At 39.9% G+C, this 19,175-nt stretch overlaps 1 protein-coding gene across 6 annotated transcripts in view; it reads left to right on the plus strand.

Annotated features, from left to right (window-relative positions):
* The window catches only part of LOC110836787 (uncharacterized), a 648,071-nt gene that overhangs the window by 255,642 nt on the left and 373,254 nt on the right, over positions 1–19,175 (plus strand). For 2 of the 6 annotated variants that reach the window (XM_087340437.1, XM_087340436.1), the window contains exon 2: positions 11,247–11,298. The exons of the other annotated variants lie outside the window; for them this stretch is intronic. The gene's annotated coding sequence lies outside the window, so the exon portion shown is untranslated. The remainder of the gene's footprint in view (positions 1–11,246; positions 11,299–19,175) is intronic. 6 annotated transcript variants of the gene reach the window in all.

Consider the following 19,175-nt stretch of genomic DNA (forward strand, 5'->3'; position numbering starts at 1 on the left):
TTGGGGCGATAAATCAAAAATTCCTGAAACTGGAGGGAGATGCCACAAGTCTTCTGTTGGAAATCCTGTTGCTCAGTTAGTCTGTAGTTAATGACTTAATCAGATGGATTGAAATACATTTTGCTATCTTTGAGATTGGGACAGTTGGAGCAAATCTTTACACGACGAACTGAAACATAATAAAACCAGTAACCCGTCTTTCAAATGGAGAACGAACACGCAACAATTTTTATCACAGCGATCAACGCAGAGATACGTAAATGAAAGAATAATTGGTCCTAATATCCTGCTGGAGTGTTTAGTAAAAGGAGACGCCTTCATTGATCGCGTAGGCTCGCCCGTCGCACAGGCAAATGCCATTATGTTATGTTGGTCCGCGCCGTGAACACTGTTATGATGATTGCTTGCGTCAGTAAGTCTAACGTGCGTGAATTTTGTTGGTGGATAGAATTCCGGTGTTAATTCGTTACTTGAGCAGGAATACAGTTTGTATTTGTGCAAAGTTGGTCGTCTGCCTCCTTCTTTGTCCGTCAGTGGATGGGACGATAATGTTAAAATGGTCATGAAAGGAGAAATGCGGCTTGAGCTGTGCGTTCACTTCATCTGACTGTACAGAAGGTCCAGTGGGACTCTGTTCTAAACACTCCGATGTACATTCAGGTTCCACAAAGGCGGAAAATCGTCCAGACTCGCTGGATGACTGTCGTGTTTATTTTTCATTGTTTTTGTTGATAATTCTAACGTATTGCAATGTGTCCAAAAATAACCGATCCTTACGTAACATAAAGTAAACTTGCCGAAACGTGATATGATGATCACGCGTGCTCAAGCGTGACTATGCGTGACGTGCGGTCACGTCATGACAAGGGATTACCATAAGTGTTCAATTGTGACGAATATTTACAAGTCGTGAGCAAACGTGACTAAGCGTGATGAAGCGTGATGAAGCGTGACTAGGCGTGATTTACTGTAAAGGCGTAACGAAATGTGGCGGGAAGAATCGAATAATGACGAATTTTAACAAAGCGTGACCATTGTTGACAATGCGTGACAAAGCGTGACCTGACGTGACGTTCTGTAACGGCGTGATGAATTTTGGCCATAAGTTTCAAATCGTCTCAAAAGTTTAAAAAAATTACCGAACGTAACAAAATACACTAACCTAACCTAACCTGACCTAACCTAACCTAACCTAAACTAAACTAACCTAACCTAACCTAACCCAACGTAACCTAAGCTAACGTAACCCAGCACATGCTAACCACTATTGACGTGTAGCTGATAGATCGGGAGGAGGGGGTCGGGTCAGTGGAGGTCATCGTTGACGCGAAGAACAGGAAATTAGTGCTTTTGGAAATTAAAACTTTGTTAAAGAATCTGGTTTTACTTTGTCTGAGTCTTCTGTGTTTCTAGGCATAACATAAAGTTTCGCGAACCGTAGATAGGGAATGATAGTCATGTGACAGGGTAATGTTTGCCTCGGTCTACCCGTGCTTGAAACACTGTCATGATTTCTCTGCAGGACAGATTAGCTAGCGATGAATTATAAGATGGTCAGCGATTAATAACTTGGAGGGGATCTGGAAAGAAGCGGTCGTGGTCTGATTTAAGATTCTATCTTGCATTAGTCCAGAGGTACCGAGTAACACCACGAATAGCCTCAGACGGGGTATCCGGGCTCTGGGAAGTAAATTTAATCTCGGATTCTCTGCGTAGGATATACTGCGTGGAAATATTATTTGTATGATTTGATAGCTGTCAGACGTAACTGAGTAAAAACGCGTCCTTCCTTCCAGATCTCTTCTAGAGTAACTACGGTGCTTAACTCCAACACCCGAATTGATTTCCGGACAATGAGCGAGCACGTGAGGTTCGAGTCTACGTCACACCGTGCCGTCGAACGGTGATGTCACCCAAGGAAATGTGTGTTTTTATAGGAACAGCGGTCTTGAGTCTTAAGTACTTACAGCGTCTTTAAGCAAACTACAAATAAATAAATCGCTGATTTGTGTTGACAGTTTTCAGTATGCGGCGAAGCATAAGGTGTGGAAAAGTAAGAAATTGGCAGCGCTACAACCCAGAAGACAGCCATCTTCGTACTGAACGCCGTGAGAACCTGAAATCATTCCAAGCCATGAACTGTACTTTCCTTCCCTACCTTGAACTTTCATAAAGGAGTTGAGGTGACGTCCTGTGTCCTCTGCGTTATTTTATCCCCACTCGAAGCCGCCTTCTGGTGCTAGGGGTTTGTAAAATACTATTGTTTCCTATTGACTCGCATTGCTTTGCGTGCATTCGAGTTTTCTTTCGTATTTATTGATTTTAATATTTCGCTTTTGTGAAAGTTTTGTGTGATTCAAGTTTTGGATTCTGAAACTGCAGTACCTTTCAATTTTGTTTTTAATTTTTCCTTTCGAAATCCCGGTTTATGCATCGGAGAATTTTTGTTATATGATAAAACTGTTAATATCGTACGCGTGTTAATGTTTCGTTAATTTTTTTACTGTTTCTGTAGAACGAGAGAAATGGGTGTATGGATATTTCAGAGCGACGTAAGTTACTTATAATGAGTGCGAAGTACAGATTTAAACTGGACTCGCATCTGCATGAACCACGCCTAGAAAATTATGCCTTAAATTTTCTAAATTTTTCGGTGACGCCCCTTTACATGGTGAGTCAGTATTTATAACACCATTGGTATGAAGGTTATTTCAAAAATCCTCCGCAAAATTCTTATGTGAAATTTATTATATATAAGTGTTGTGTATAAAGAAGATATTTTATTAGGCTTTGTGCAGGTTGGAAGATACTATTTTAAAACGCGAAGATATAAAGTGTGTGCCAGTAGACCCTCCCTGTCGAAAGTAGTGATGGTGAAATGGTTGAAATGTAGTCTTTTCACGCCTCGTTGCATTCGTAAGAGCTTGAGATGTACAAAGAATAACACAGAACTTAATCGGGCTTTTACATTGCAAACTGAACACATACAGTGTGTGTCAATAGACCCTCAATGCCACAGTTAGTGATTTAAGCATGAATACAATGTTATGTGCTTACAGTGGTCTTCATCGGCTGTAGCCTTGTCTTATGGTGCACCGTGTTGTTCGTATTTGGTAAATGCGGATTGTGAAGCAGTTCATATCTTGTGTGGTCTGTGGTAATAGACCTTAGAGATACTCACCTGTTTCCCCTGACGTTGGAATTTAAGAGCCTTATCCACAATTATTCGAAGTTAACATAAATGATAATTAACAGCTGTTGATGTGTAGAGGTAAGACGTAGGTGAAACGATTAGATTTTATCTTCAGCATAGGAAGTTTAGCCTCGTGCTGAATCCGAGAAGTTCTCCGTCTGTCTGCTTCATCTCATAACCTTTCGTGGCTCCAGATTTGGTTTATATGGCGTTTGGTATAAATAGTTGGTTATGATGTTGATCTGTGTTTAATTAAATGCGTACGTCAGGTTTTGTGTGTGTTAGACTGACAAATGCCGGACTGTGTTGAAGCAGGGATGGTTGATAGGCGTAGTCCTCGTTTTTCGCCTTTCAGGTGAAATATTTGGCCTCGAAACAGAAATAAGGGAACGGACATCAACATGAAAAATTCCAGTCACTGCATACTGGATTCGTAGAATGTTGTAGGAAGACACGATAAACGTAAAGTCAGCTCGTTCACGTATGAGAAGCAATTTCATGAATAAACAATCATGGAGACACAGCACAAATAAGGGGAATTAGAGAGGCGGCCGTCTGCGTGCAGTTGCTGCAAACAAACTCCCAGCGGGGCCGATGGAAAATCTCTCGAGAAATCAATTGGACTGCATTGGCTGTTGCCTTGATTCGTCTTCGCGCAGCCTCCTTCTTCTCTCCACATGGTTACATACAGGGTGTTCGCAAACACGGAACTCGTGACGAGGCAGTTTGTTCTGGGGACCGAACGAGGAAAACCAAGGAAGATGATGGTAATGATTTGAACTCGGGATTTGTAGGTGAGGGGAGGTCAGAGAGGTTAGATCGATTTTAGTCGTAAAGAGAGGTAGAATTCAGGTTTGCAAGATGACGTCGGTTTTGAGAGGTGAGATAACATTACCGATTGGAGATTTCGAAGATTTTTTCAACTTCCGTTCGGTTATCTTAAGGTAATTTATGTGAAGGTGAGTATGGGTTTAAATTATGTTAGCTTGGTTTAGGTTAGGATACGTTAAGTTAGGTTAGGTTACAGAAAGGTGAATTGCGAGTTCTATCTCCAATTGCTACACTACTTAATTACTTACAAAATATTTATAGAACTCTTCATGTTTATAGCCACGTAAAAATTCTACCACAGATGCAATAAATTTGAATCCATGTGAAACAATGTTTATTCTTCAAGAAATAACAGATTTATAGACGAACAACAACCCGCTTGAGTTTGTAAAATGTGCGTTAAACATGATTAATATAGCCCTATCATTCCTGGTTTATTCCTGCAATGAAAATAATTTGATTAAATCTGCGAGTGAAAATTTCCCAGCCCATCTACCACATCCACGTAACGTCTGATATTTCGACACCTGATGATATTGTTCACTTAAAATAATCGAGTGATGACTTCCCGAATTAGGCACTGTTCGTGGGACACGCTGTACATCCAAATTTACTTTAAAGTTTATGTTGCATCTTTTATCTCTGTTCGTGTATTACCTGTAGGCTCACATGTCTGTGATCTAACGAGCCGCCACTGGAAGCAGTATTTTTTTCTGCTGACGAGAGATTTGGTGTTCCAAAAAATTTCAACTGAGTAAGCCCTTGGCTAATCATGGAAAATACTTCTCCATTTTCATGAGCTGTATATCTCGCTGTAGCTTGATGGGCAGAATGGCTGTAGCACCGTGTTTTGCAAACAAAATGTCACATGCATGAACGCACTTTGTGCGTGCAATATACCTCTGGCCACGTTATGAACGCAGTGCATGAAATGTATTACTTTGACTACCTTTAGAGCATAATTATTCCGTATGGTACACAGTCGGCACTATCGAAGGTACAATCGATAGCATGTTAATGTAGTTGCTGGTTTCACCATAATCCTGCGTAGTTACATGTTTCGAAATTGTCTATACTTCAGTGCCCAGTTTATTTGCGAGCGTTATATTGGTCTCCAAAGAAAAGTTAATAAAACCAAGTACAATATGAGACTCTTAAGAATTAAAATCTTGAGACATTCGTAAGAAACGAGATGTGGATAATAATATAATTTTTTTCACAGTAATGAGACCAGACGTGGTTCATACAGAAGTTAAAAATTCTATTATGAACTAAAATGACTGCATTTCATCAACTTTAGTCGGGGCGAATCTGTGCGATAGAGATCCGTTAGAAGAAAATACAAGGGGGTCATTTCTCCTTTGAATCTCACTGTCTCAGATCAGGGGTTGGTAATCTAGTTGCTTTTCTGGGTGTATTGGTTTCCTTCTACTCCGAAACTAGTGACGGAAGGCAGAACGCACAGTTTTTGCTCCGACTGCAATAACTTCCAAATCATTTAATGCAGGGTTCATATAAAAAATATAGATATTTAAAAATTCAGAAGTTTTTAAATGCAGTGTTATAGAGAAAGAATTGCGAGGAACAATTAATGACGTGTACATATTATTGTTACACTTGGCGCACTATTTCTATGTGAAATATGAACAGACGCAAAGAACTGCTTGTCTGATCTGATTTAGAGGATGCACTGTTCTTGTCTTAAAGTAAAGTCCTCATGCCCATTTACTTAGATTCTGCCTGTTATTAACCTATTTGTCTCACTTCCTCGTTTTAACCTTCTACGTTTACGTTTCATACTTTTTATAGCCTCTCGTTTTAATGATCTATAAAAAGGACTTAAAAAAGATCATCATATTAACTTAAATAACAGCGAAACATCGTTCCCCCATTGAAGTCAACGTATAACTAACTTAAGTAGTTAGAGAGTAGTGGGTCTCTTAAATTTTATAGTAGCTTGTTTGGAAGACATCAGTTTCTGAGGGGAAACTTGGCTGTGGCATTAACTCGTGACGAACTCCAGGCTCGGCTCGGGTCGGCTGTCTGGAAGCGGTAGGCTTTATCGCCTGTCGTTATTTTAAACGTTTTCAGGAGACGCACGTGGAAAATGGAGCACATGTAATGCAATGAAAACGTGTAATAACTCACGCTGATTCGGAACTCTTCTTATGTGATGTTCTGAGAGACAGCTTTGTTTCCACTGAGTCACTGGCGTTTCGAAAGTTGGGCTGAAACTTTTCGTTTACAGTGCTATCCTACATATTATCCGTGGCTTGTTTAACGACGACGTTAATAAATCACGCTGTATGACGTCAGACGAGGTAAGCACTCGGTAAATATTCAATTGGATAGGGCGAGGAAGGAATTGGCCATGACCCTTTTTAAGGTACTATCCCAGCGTGTACCAGGAGGGACTGGATAAAACCACGAGAAGCCCTTAATCCGGGCTGAGGTTTGAACCGTGTATTTCCCGAATGCGAAGCAGGAGTGCCAAAGATTTTGCTGTAACGTTCCATATGTGTGCTTCTATACTATAAATTTTCCCTTCTGTATGATTATGGTACCTACTGTGTCCTTAAGAACAGTACAATAAAATAATTTAACAACATTGAACACCACGACTCGAACATCCATGCTTGACTAATAGAATATTCTAATTCCCTGTTTCAGTGCCTCGTAAAATAAGATTTACTTCAGATCCGACATTTTGTTTCATTTTAATAAATTATGTTGTTTTTTTTGTAAATGCCCAGCTATGTTTTGTGCGTTTCAACAGATGAAACTCAGTGACTTTTATGAAGTTTGGATAACACAGGGATATTTTTTGTTTACGTTTGGAGAGAAGTGTTTCACTGTGATGTTTCCCACACTGCTGTTCGAATCGATATTGTTGTGGTGAGGAAATATATTCCGTTAGTTAAAAATGTCAGTAATAAAAGAGTTTTCCGTCAAAACCAGCTTTAGAGGAAGTGAGCGTAATCCTTATGAACAGCACGACAGGCATTTCAGAACATTATCAGCTTCAGTTGGTCCCAGTGATAATAAATCATAGTGAACAACTTAATCTAACCTCAGTGCTTCAAGGAGACAATAAGGCGTTGTAATTGTGTAAGCACAGCTTGTAATGTTCATAACAGTTATCGTAATTTCAATGTTAACCCGTAATAATTATTTGCAGAAGACAAATCCGTCAGAACGAACCGAGAAATTTAAATCGTTGACTTTAAACACATGAAACATCCAACAGAACGTTTCTCCTGTGTCTCCTGCTTTAACCATATTTTAACAACTAATTAAGAAAACTGTTAAAATGCGGAACAGTTTAATTATTTTAGTGAATTTTGTGATGTATCCGCCATTAAACGCATCTGCCGAATGCAGACAAGAAGAGAGAGGCCTGAAATGTTCACCGCACTTTAAAATTACGATAATTAATAAGGCAGGGAGATAAGAATGTAGTTAGAACAACGGACTGCCTGGATACGATTTAATTTTAAAAGTTAAACAGGTACAGGACAACAGGACCTTAAAATATGTTTTGCAAACTGTTGCTTGTCTGTAGTATTATGGCGACTGGTTGAGGACTGGACGACCGGGGTTCGATCCCCGAAGGGGGCAGAGGATTTTTCCTCTAGCCTCTGCGTCAAGACCGGCTCTGGAACCCACCCAGCCTCCTGTCCAATGGGTACCGGGGTCCTTTCCCGGGGGTACAGAGCGGCCGGGGCTGTATAAATGTGTGTTTTATCATTTTATATTAACAGAACAGTAAATTTACTAGTGATGTTTGTAATTCAATTCATTTATAATGACGATAGCAATAATAATATTGCGACTTGTATTTTTTTTGTGAGAATAAATGTGATATCATATTTTAAGGAAAGCACATCATTTGCAGATATTCTGAAGTGCTCAAGAATAGAAAAAAAAACATATGGACCAAAGAAGGATGATGGGAATTTAAGAAATTTAATAACGAGGGACGTAGTGTTGTTAAGGCATTTTAATCTGAGGGGGTGAAGGGGGGATTGTGGAGATAATGCATTCAGAATTTTAACGGGGCAACGCTTGGAAAACATTTTCTTTGGAGGCCGATAAGGACACTTTAGAAGAACATAAAAATCCATAATAGACAGGTAGTTTGTGATGATAGCGGATGGCTAGAACTGGCTCGGGGCTGTTGTTACTTAATAATAGTAATATCATTACCATCGTTCTTATTGGCTAGAGGTAAATTCCGAAACGGCTCTGTAAAACGGTGCAGACCTGCTTAGAGTTTAAGGTCGCTTCAGTTTGGAAGACGCGGTGTTCAAGCACGCGATGCTGTGTGCGTTCAGTGAGGTTCAACCGAGGCAGATAAATGGATCTGCTGCACGAAACAGTTTCTTCGTTGTGAACCATAAGCCGCTGGAGTGGACGTTAACCACAAGCATAACTGCAATCAATTCGCTGCTGAATGCAAAGTATAACTTTTCACTGAGCCAGGTGAGGGCAATCCACACTGTAACGCTCTTTCAAGATCCATTTTAATATTATCCTTTTCCAATCTACCACCTAGGTCTTCCTACTGGCGTCTTCCGCTGGGATTTTCGGCTAAAATGTATTTTTGTATCTCTCCGTTCGTGCAACATGCATTACCCATCGATTTCCCTTGACGTGGTCATCGTAATATTTTCTGGTGAGAGCAGACGTTTCGAAAGGCCTCGTCACTCACCTGTCGCAGAAATGTAAACAAAGTTATGCTCTCCTGCTACGCGCCATGTGCGCGCTGAGGGGGAGAGCAGGTATAGCTCCTACTAATTCTTGACCTCGGCACTAGATGGGGTTAGTGGTCAGCGTCAGGCCTCGGCCGCGGTTTGTCCCCAGGGAAAGGACCCCGGTACCCATTGGACAAGGGTCTAGGTAGGCCCTAGAGCCGAATCTGGACGCAGAGAATCCTTTGCTCCTGTCGGGGATCGAACCCCAGCATCGAACCGTCGTACTTTATTTAGTGTTTTGATTTATATGCTGATGATAATGTTGCTATGGAAATTTATGTATTACCTTCGGAATTAATTGTTGTGGCCAGTAATGATGGTGGGAACTAGCTAATCCCCGTCTACTAATGACCCGGGGTGGAGGGGAGAGGGGATGCTGCGGACTGTGAATACGAAACTCGGGGGGGGGGGGGGGGCGTATGGCACTGTTTTCAAATGTAAAGTGGCGTCTGCTGGTACTTCATTAGTATTTGCAACAAGGTGGCTTGTGTGTGTGTGTGTTTTTTATTTATTTTGAAAACTACAGCGGGAGTTGGAATGCTTTGATCAGCGTTTCATTACAAACACATATATATATATATATATATATATATATATATATATATATATATGCTTCCTTGCCCTCTCTGCTTTATCTCCATTAGGTTTTATTTTTTGAATATCAGGCCAGTATTTATGATTTATTTAACCTGTATTCTAAATCGTGAAACGGTCTCCAGAAATTTATAGCCGGAGGGCTTTTGGCTCTTTCATGATACGTATTTCGTGTGTGCGTTGCTTTTAAACTGCTGCACGCAGAATGCGTACCATCGAAATTAAGTTTTGTTCAGTGTCTTACAGCTTCCGTGTAAGAGCGGAAGTGTGCACTGAAACTAATTTGTACGGAGTTATCAACTCGAGTCAAATTCATCCGTTTCTCCTAGACTTTTGTGATTGACGGTGTTTGATACAAGGATTCTGAAGATGAAATTTATAACCGAGAGGTTAATCGTAAGGCGAGACTGGGAAATTACTGCAGAATAAGGGATTTTATAATTCACACTTCGCATTAGTATTGTATTCGTAACATAAAATATTTTTTTACGGTGAAGGGTTACTAGCACTACGCCCAACCCCCAAGCTGGAAGACCACCCCTTATCGGCCGACCTCTACTCCTTACCTGAGGACGTGCCTAGTTAGTTATTAAATGAGGGTGTGGCGGTACAGAGTAAGAGACACGATAAATGAGTATAAAGTTTTAGTCGGAACACCTGAAAAGGAGACGCCACTTAAAAACCTAATATTAGACGGGAGGATAATACTAAAATGGTTCCTAAGAAGGTACGAGGTATGGCTGGACTCAGTGTGGTCCTATGTACAACGTACTGAAGATATGGGTTGCAATTTTAGGCTATCTGAGCGGTTCTGTCCCACAGATTTAATAGCTTGTCTGATCGATTACTGTACAATGTTGCAGAGGCAGACAGTTTGAAACGTCTGATCTTAACTTGAAACGTACGTAACCCTGTTTTTTTTTCCAGACCACTTAGCCCTCTTTTCGTCTAAAGCTTTGTTGCTTATCTAGAGCCACATTTATATGTACCACGTGATATTTAAGCGTTCATCCTTTGAACACCTTGTATTTAAATGCAATTTTTTTTGGCAAGGTTGTTTGTAGAGATATTTATTTTCTGGAGGGGGGAGAAAGACCACCTAATAGAAGGTTCCCAGGCAATGTTCACTCGTCCTTCTGGTATGGATGAAGTAATTGATAATTAGTGACTGCTTGCTAGACGGCGGAGTTTTGATTTGCTTGTTGTTTGAATGTTGCAGCTATAATTTGTAAAGTTAGGTAAGTGAGTAATTCTAAAGGGGAGAGGGGAGACATTTTGATGAACTGAAGTCGGGAGAGCTTTATGAAAGGATGCAGTAGCAAGTTTAAACTTGCGAACTCAGCATTTGCTTATGACAGAGGGAAACTTTAAGGCCAAATTTTATCTAAATAATATTCAAGAATTCATTCCTTACCTCAAAGAAAACAACACTTCGAAATTAAAAAGATCAATTTGTTAACGCTGTTTAAGGAAATAATCGCTCTTCACTCTGAGAATCATACGAATCCTATAAACAATATCTGTGGGCAAACTGCAGAGTTACAGAATGTTAAAACAGGTGGTATATAAAATTACCACTGGGCTTTAAGGGGATAAAGAAAGTACACATAGAAGCGGGTTCTTTCAGTGTCCAGTCCGACCTCCACAGAGTCCCTGCTGTTTTTTTTTTTTGCATTACATTGCATTACGTTACGTTACTCTGAGAAATGTCTCACTAAACGCCGAATATGCCCTGTCGTTGCCCGTCATTGGGATTTCTTTAACGTCCGGCGCCTGACACGAATAGATTAATAATTCACGAAGCTTGCAATCAACAAACAGTAAGTCCCTGACAGGTTAAACTTTGTCCTGATGATTGTGATTGTCTTTTGCAGGTAAGAAGTTGGCCAGAAACGTTCAAGCGAGAAGCAGCAAACATTTGAATATGTAAGTAGTTATTTATTATTGGTTTAAGTACACAACATAATAAAGATGAAACTTGTGTTTTATATTTGTGCACTTTGGAAATGACGGAGAATGTTTTTATATCATGTATTGATTGTGAAATTAGAAACGTGATGTTATTATAATAATTAAAAATTAAAGAATCGAATAGTGTTATTAACAGCATTAATAAGATATATATTTATCTGTATCTCACTCTAAGACACTCACATCTAAAAGAGACGAGTAACAAAGAAGGAAATCATCATCATACGCCGATCAGGCTAAGGATTAGATGGGCAGGACGTGTAGCACACAACAACGTGGCATGTAAAATGCGCACGTTTTAGTTGGGAAACGTTTTCGGAGCAACCTACTTGTGAGACTGCACGTAGATGAGAGGATAATATTAAAATTGAATGTAATGTGAGCGCGTGGACTTGGTACAGCGTACTCTTACTGATATTGTGACAGGCTGCTATGTCGCGTGGCATCGAATCGCTGGGCTCCGTTAAAAAGGCCGTGGATTTTTAAACCAGGTGAGTGACTGTCTCCGGCCTTTAAGTCTGTTTTCTAGTGTTTCCCGTTACGTTGTTTTTGAACTTACGATTTCATGAAGTTTAAATATTTTGTTGTTGTCCTAGTGATTATATTATTGTTGGATGTCGACACTCCTCAAGGTAAATGTTCATTTCGTCTAAATTCAGACATTCTCTTTCTTTCTTTCTTTCTTCGTAGTATCAATCATTTATCGGTTTTCTGCAGTTCACTTTGCACTGGCGAAGTAGTAACGTAGTCGTAACGTCACGTGTCTTTACCTCCTACCTCGCAGTTAAAAATCACTTGATGAAACAGGACACATGAGAGGGCAGAGGTAAAGACGTGAAAGGAAGGTACGTATAGATAAATAAAGAGTTACGAACCTTCACGGGCAGACGAAGGAGAAACTTAAAACGGACAAGTTCAATTCTCTGTGAGTTTTCGAGTTTGTTCGGGCCGTAGAATTTTCGATGTTCTGTGTCTAGTCGCGTCCGTGCCAGTTAACTCAATTGTTTTTGACGTAGTGGCGCCACTGTCTGAATCGAACGGACGAAAAGTTAACGAGATGGGGGGGGGGGGGGAAGGTCTGTAGTTTTATGAGCGAAACAGTTTCAATAAATACGAGGGAAACAACATTTTTTTTTTAAAAAAATACGACTTTCATTTGCCTCGAAAGTAACTTTGGCAGTGCTAAAGAACACGCGCGGATAACTAACACGCCTTCGCTCGGTTGCACGTACTTGGTTTACATTGTTTCGTCTCTGCAGACGGATGAAGTAAAATGTCCTTTCGGATCATTTGCCTTCCTGCCCCCTCTTCCCACTCGTGTGGGTTCTCCCTCCTCAGCCTTAATCTTCGAGGCTGAACACTTCTCTCCTGAGGATGGACGCAGTATGTTCCTCCGAAACAGTGCTGTGTACGTAAAAGTACAATAGCACGCCAGTCTCACCGCTGAATCGATAACGTTCAGTCTGGAGTAATTCTGATATCGATGTGATTCATTGGAGGAAATATCACGTGACACCTTGTAGAAGCCATTATCGGTTGGTACTCTATTAACATGCTGTATCACCTGTAGAATCTGTATATCATCAGAGTGAAGGATGTTCATGGATTGGGGAAATGCGTGTATATAAACAGTGGCGCTCTGTTTCATTAGTAATACTATTATTCCATCTATTCACCACTTTATAGGGTATTTACTTCTGTGTACCTGGGACAAACCTTGCCCGTGAGGTACAAAATGCAGCAGATATTCCCGAAATACATTTTGTTTTTAATACGTGTTACATGGACATTATTTTATTAGATGATGGATAATACGCAAGAAACTTTTTATTTTAATACATTCAAGAGAATTTCCTCTACTTTGCTTCTAATACTCGCCAAGTTCCATCCTTTTCAAAATCATCATTAATAATTTCTACTAAAAACACTTGGTAAAAACATTAAAACAATTTGCAGTGTTCTGGAGCATAATCGACTGTTTTACGCCTAGAACACAAGCAATCAAGAGGCGGTTGTTGGATTTAGCAAACGGGGCTATTGCAGTCGTAAAAAAATAAGCTCGCCCTTAAGGGAATTATAAAAAAAAATTCAAAAAACAAAAAACTTCGTCTCATACAAGAAATGCAGTGTTTTACAGCAGAGTGCGGGAAACATATAAAAGGGAAATTTGACTCCGTAAAGGTGGCTGTGCTTCAAGTCAGAGACCCCCACGAGGCCTGCGCCTTCTGTTAACGCAAGCAAGGGACGGAGTTCAGCGTTAAGATGCGATCATGGCGTTGGGGCGGAATACTTGCCCGGGCCGACTGAGATGAGTCGCCCCTGAGCTTTCTCGCCCTCTCTGACCTGTGTTAGCAGCACTGAGAGAGAGGGGGCTATAATTGCGTTACGGTAAACAGTAGCTGGAACAACGTCGATGTAAAATGTCGGCTTGGAAGTAATTTACCCTCTCCGTATGTACAACTCTCGCCCCCCGCCTCCTCGTGCTTTCGTAGTGGGACGAGGTAAGGAGGTGGACGATCTCCTTGACTCCCCGCGCATGAACACAGAGTGAGGGCACAATGATGTTACAACTTTTTTCGCAATGCTCAGAAATCAAATTAACTTCTCTCTGATTCGGAGTTTTACAAAAGTTTCAGATTTAAACATAATCTCATTTCAGAGCGAAGGAAACAAGGCATGGCACGACACAGACTCTCATTTACTTGATAATTAGCGTTATGATACGACCTTGCGTAGAGGCTGGTCTGCGGTTCCTGTCTCCTTCTTCCTCCGGACAGACGCTGTGGCAAACTACGGGTAAGATTGAACTTTCATTTGGACATAACGTTGGGTATTCGGCCCCATTATAAATTTTACTGTTTGTGTGTCATCGTGGTTACTTCGCCTTAATCGACGTCATGGAAACTGTTTCACTGATTTCGAAATTGACGTAATGACTCCGTACGTCTTCCCGTGCGAACACGTACTCGACGTCATTGCTACATCGACGTGGCGGTCGTTCCAATTATTGACGTGGGAGCAGCACTGTCGCTATTCAGGGCCGTGTCTGGTATAAATCAGTTGACAAATAAGACATCAAACGGCGTGAAATGTCCAAGTTCGATTACGAGAAATCATGAATGATTAAAACAACACGTGATTTGTGTACGGTGACTTGTAAATGACTGTAGTGGTGGTAGATGTTTTGAAACCCGTTGAGTTTGATCCGTTAACCTCCAAAACGGACGGAGCTAAGGGCGAATACTTTTATGGTACTTGTAGTTTCGACGTTTTATGTTGTACAGCAACAAGAATGTGGCGTATGGTCTTTCTAAATGGAATCAACTTATTCCATCGAACATTCTCCAACCAGCCAAGAGATTCAAGCACACCTTTTACGGAACCAGAATGTTTATGTCCTAATTTCACTATTTATTTTGACACTAACCTCCCACCTAGACTCAGTCTCTTCCCTTCTGATCTCCCGACTAAAATTCTCAAATCTTTCTTCCAGCCTCTTTCAGATTGCTGATAATTTTCTATGTAAAGTAGATACAATATGAAGCTCATTACATTTAAACTAAGCGTGATTTTAAACTCGTAAGTGTCTTAATAAAAACGTTTTAATCAGTTTTATTGTGGTTTCGATTTGAAACTCTTACTAAGACAGAGCTCCACGTTTAAAGTAGCCTGAGAGAGAGTTGTTTTTTTTTAAAAAAATTCCGTGGATTATTCAATCCGGTGACAAAGGAGCTAAGTCGCCATTAGTTTTTCCTTTTTGCTCTGTTTTCCTTGGTTTCACATGAAGCCGTGTTTTAGTTTCGTGGTTGTGGTCACCCATCCGCAGAATTATAAAACCACTGTTGTTGGCAGAGCCAGCTACCGACAGACGCTTCGCATTAACACAGACGCACACAACAGTTGAGTCAGTAGAATAGACGTCGTTTAAATCAGAAATGTCAAGTAAAGATTCGGTTTGCGCCTCTAAAGAAAACACATCGCGTCACCATTACAAAGATTAATTGGTAATGATGTTTAAGTAAGAAATAAGATTTCATCCAGAAAGTGCTGTGGTCTCAGGTGTTCTTTAAGACTGCCCAATCTAAATTAAAATTCAAACTGCTCCACAATTTTTTCACAAGCCTCTCCAGTTTAATGTTTTTGAAAGTTAATTTAACTGTTCTCGTTTTGTTGCGTGCGTACAGACAGACCGACGCAGCGATTTCATATTTTGAACGGGCGTGCGGGAGGCTGACGAGCGAAAAATGATGTAACGCCACTGCCTGCTTGCTGAGCGAACTGAACATCTGTAACGAATGTTTTAGCAGAGCCAGTGAGTCGAACGCTGATGGCTGGCCGCATTTTTGTTTTCCGAATTGTTCAGTATTATTTGAACTGTGTGATTTCATTCACATGAAAAAGAAAGTGTTTATGAAGTGTGAAATTTGCAGACATTTTAACTGATTTTAATCGCACACAACCGAAATCATAGCATTTTTTATTATTCTAAAATTATGTTGGATATTATCTATTTGTAGGATGTAATTTATTTATTTACGATTCAATTACTCCCGTAGTGGAGTTTGTGTAAACTACATTATTTTACTGGTATTCCAGTATAGCAAACTCCTCTGCCATTTTACCACTAGAACGGAAAGCGTTTCAGATAAATCTAAAACAGTGGGCAGTATCCAACGTCATATTCGTATAATAAAATCCGTGGTGTGTGTACACACACACAAACACACACCTGAAGACGGGAATAGAGCGAACTCCCGAAACGTCGTGTGTATCACGTACAACTCAAAGATTGGGCGTGGTCCAGGATAATATCGGCCTAATTAACCCTTTGAAGCCGAAGATCGTCTGAATATTATTTATGAATTCAGTCCGTACCGCGAAGAAAACACTACACCTCACCATTACGAAAATCAGCTGGTTAACCCTTTGAAGCCGAAGATCGTCTGAATATTATTTATGAATTCAGTCCGTACCGCGAAGAAAACACTACACCTCACCATTACGAAAATCAGCTGGTTAACCCTTTGAAGCCGAAGATCGTCTGAATATTATTTATGAATTCAGTCCGTACCGCGAAGAAAACACTACACCTCACCATTACGAAAATCAGCTGGTTAACCCTTTGAAGCCGAAGATCGTCTGAATATTATTTATGAATTCAGTCCGTACCGCGAAGAAAACACTACACCTCACCATTACGAAAATCAGCTGGTTAACCCTTTGAAGCCGAAGCTCGTCTTCATAATATTTACGAATCCAGACCGTACCGCGAAGAAAACACTTCACTTAACCATTAGAAGTCGAATCAGGCGGTACCACATAAGATTTAACAAAAGAACATCCCGGTCGAAGCCTTAATTACCTTCGTCACATTTATAGAATAAACTTTAGTTTTATAAACTTAACAACGCGCAGAATACTAGATACAATTTATTTCGACGTGAAATGGAATAATATTGGGGGTGGGGGTTATCTGAGATCAAATTTATTTTGAAAAATGAAGTTTTTGGATTAATATGTGGTGTCTAGCCTAAAAATTCACGTGGAAGTCTTTTCGAAGGATTAGAGGTCGTAGCTCCTCTATGTGGATACATATTCTCATTAATGAACTTCATTCTAAATAACCAAGACATTTTTCATACTAGTTTCGCTGTGCATATTGAATCAGCTTCACAGATCAATAGTCAACCTCTCACGTTTTTTCATAGAATTGCAAATGACATCGGCATTTCTGTCAGACTAAAATTTTATCTTACAGTTTGAAGTTGTAATAAAAATATACTTAATGACAGACTTGTTTTTACTCTGTTGATGAATTTGTAATAATAAAAGAAAGTCGTAATGTTCACATAGATTCTCTTGTATTTATACCATGTAACGTTTTTTAAAATAAATTTGCAACTTTTCGCTGTTTTATGTGAAATGTTTTATTATGACTTTATATACATCCAGTTATTATCTAAGTTATGAATCCAAGAATACACTAAATATTTATCTGCGTGTAAGTGTTAAGCGTCAGTATTTCTCTCCAGTTTTATTTTTTCTGGATGCAGTTTCACTCGTGACTCGAGAAAATTTATGAAGATTCTTCTGAACACTGGCTGCACTAATATATCGCAAAGGGGACTTCCTACCACCTTTCCAGTGTTTACAGGCGTTCTGGAAAAGTATTACTAAAGCACGGTAAGAATCCACTGAAAACAAAATCCCTGCTATTGGAAATTCTGAAACATGCGTCCGCCATTTCCTTGGCAACGATTCGAAATCGAAAAACACAAGACAGTCACATCATAAAGGCTGAGCACTTCGTTAAACACTGTGTAATTTCGCATTCATGGCAAATACTTGTTCGTTCAAGGGTTATCTAGGGGAGGGGGGGAGAGACAAAAAGCAAACTCTTTCCTGGTATTCATTTTGTCTGTTTTAGACAGATTTTGAACTCTTCTCTTACACTCAACCGCCTTCCACCCTAGCTCATTTTCTTCTCAGTCTGTTGTTTTACTTTTATGTCTTTTTATCTTTATTTTCTACGTCAATGAATTTAGAAGAACTCGATTATTTACTCATAAAAGAGAGACGGAGACAAGAAAATAACAAAGTAAAATTACGTGAAGAAGTGCCCGGAGATAAAACAAAACAACATGAAAGGAGGAGAGGAAAAGAGTCAGAGCACTTAACGATTCATAATAGAAACATTTTTTATGCCATGAATTAAGTGCGTGAGTGAGTAAATAAAAGAAATGTCTTCCCTGTGATGCGTTTGTAATGTCTCTTAAACTCTTTGCAAAACGAATGCCTCGAGACCAGCAAAATACCAAAATTACGCGTAAATATGTACATTTGTATTCGGTGAAAACGGGGTCGATAGAACAGCGTGCTACCCTCTCGTTCACTGAGATTGGTCCTCTTGAGCTGTAACACCGCGTGCCCTTGTTTCAGAGAAACGCGCAGTATCCATCTTAAGTCCTGAAGAAGGAGGTATTATGTTCATCCGAAACGTTGGTTTCTGTCCATGCGTAGGCCCGATTTCTAAGTTTGTGTCCTATGTCACGTGAGAACTAATTTTACGGAGCACAGTCCTCATTGAGAAGCTGACAGTAGCTCACTTGGTCAGTAAATTCCGTGCCTTCTTTTAGAACCTGAAGGTTCATTCTTATTCACAGCCACTGGACCCTCTCTTGAGCCACCTTAATCCAATCCACTCTTTTCTGAGGTTCATTTTAATATTATCCTGTCTGAACACAGAGTGATCTTCTTCCCGTCGGGGTTTTGCAACTAAAATTGTGTATACATTTTTTGTCTCCCATGCTCGCTACATGTCCATGCAACCGCATTGTCCTTGATTTGTTAATGCTAATAATAAATGTTTTTTTAAATAGTGCAGGTTACGAAATTCCTCGGTACGCGGTTTTCTTTAGAGTTCTGCCACTTTCCTTCTTGGGACGATCTATTTCGCTGTCACCCTGTAGTTCTCAAACAAGATCTCGATACTGTAGATCGCAGAAATACATTCTGTCATTAACTCTTCGTTTTCAAGATTATAAACACAATAATAGGCCTATTAGTGTGAATATGAAACTGATTGTCTATGCTAGTAAGTTATCATATAAATATCATCCCTGGTTTTAGTTTTCAGAATTACTGAATGTGTTATAGTTTTTATTCTGGGTAGTGATTTTTTTATATACTGGAACTGTAGACAACTTGGAAGTTACAAAGTCAACCAACAACTCGTAAAAATTTATCGACGTTCATCGTCCTGTTGAAACTTTACGAAAAATATGAATTTTTCTACTAATTAACTTACGTCAAGAAATGCGTTCAACATCACG

This window comes from Zootermopsis nevadensis, unplaced genomic scaffold (assembly GCF_977971745.1).
Source record: "Zootermopsis nevadensis isolate Lab colony 2312 unplaced genomic scaffold, Znev_1.0 Znev_ptg000061l, whole genome shotgun sequence".
Lineage (NCBI taxonomy): Eukaryota > Metazoa > Arthropoda > Insecta > Blattodea > Termopsidae > Zootermopsis > Zootermopsis nevadensis.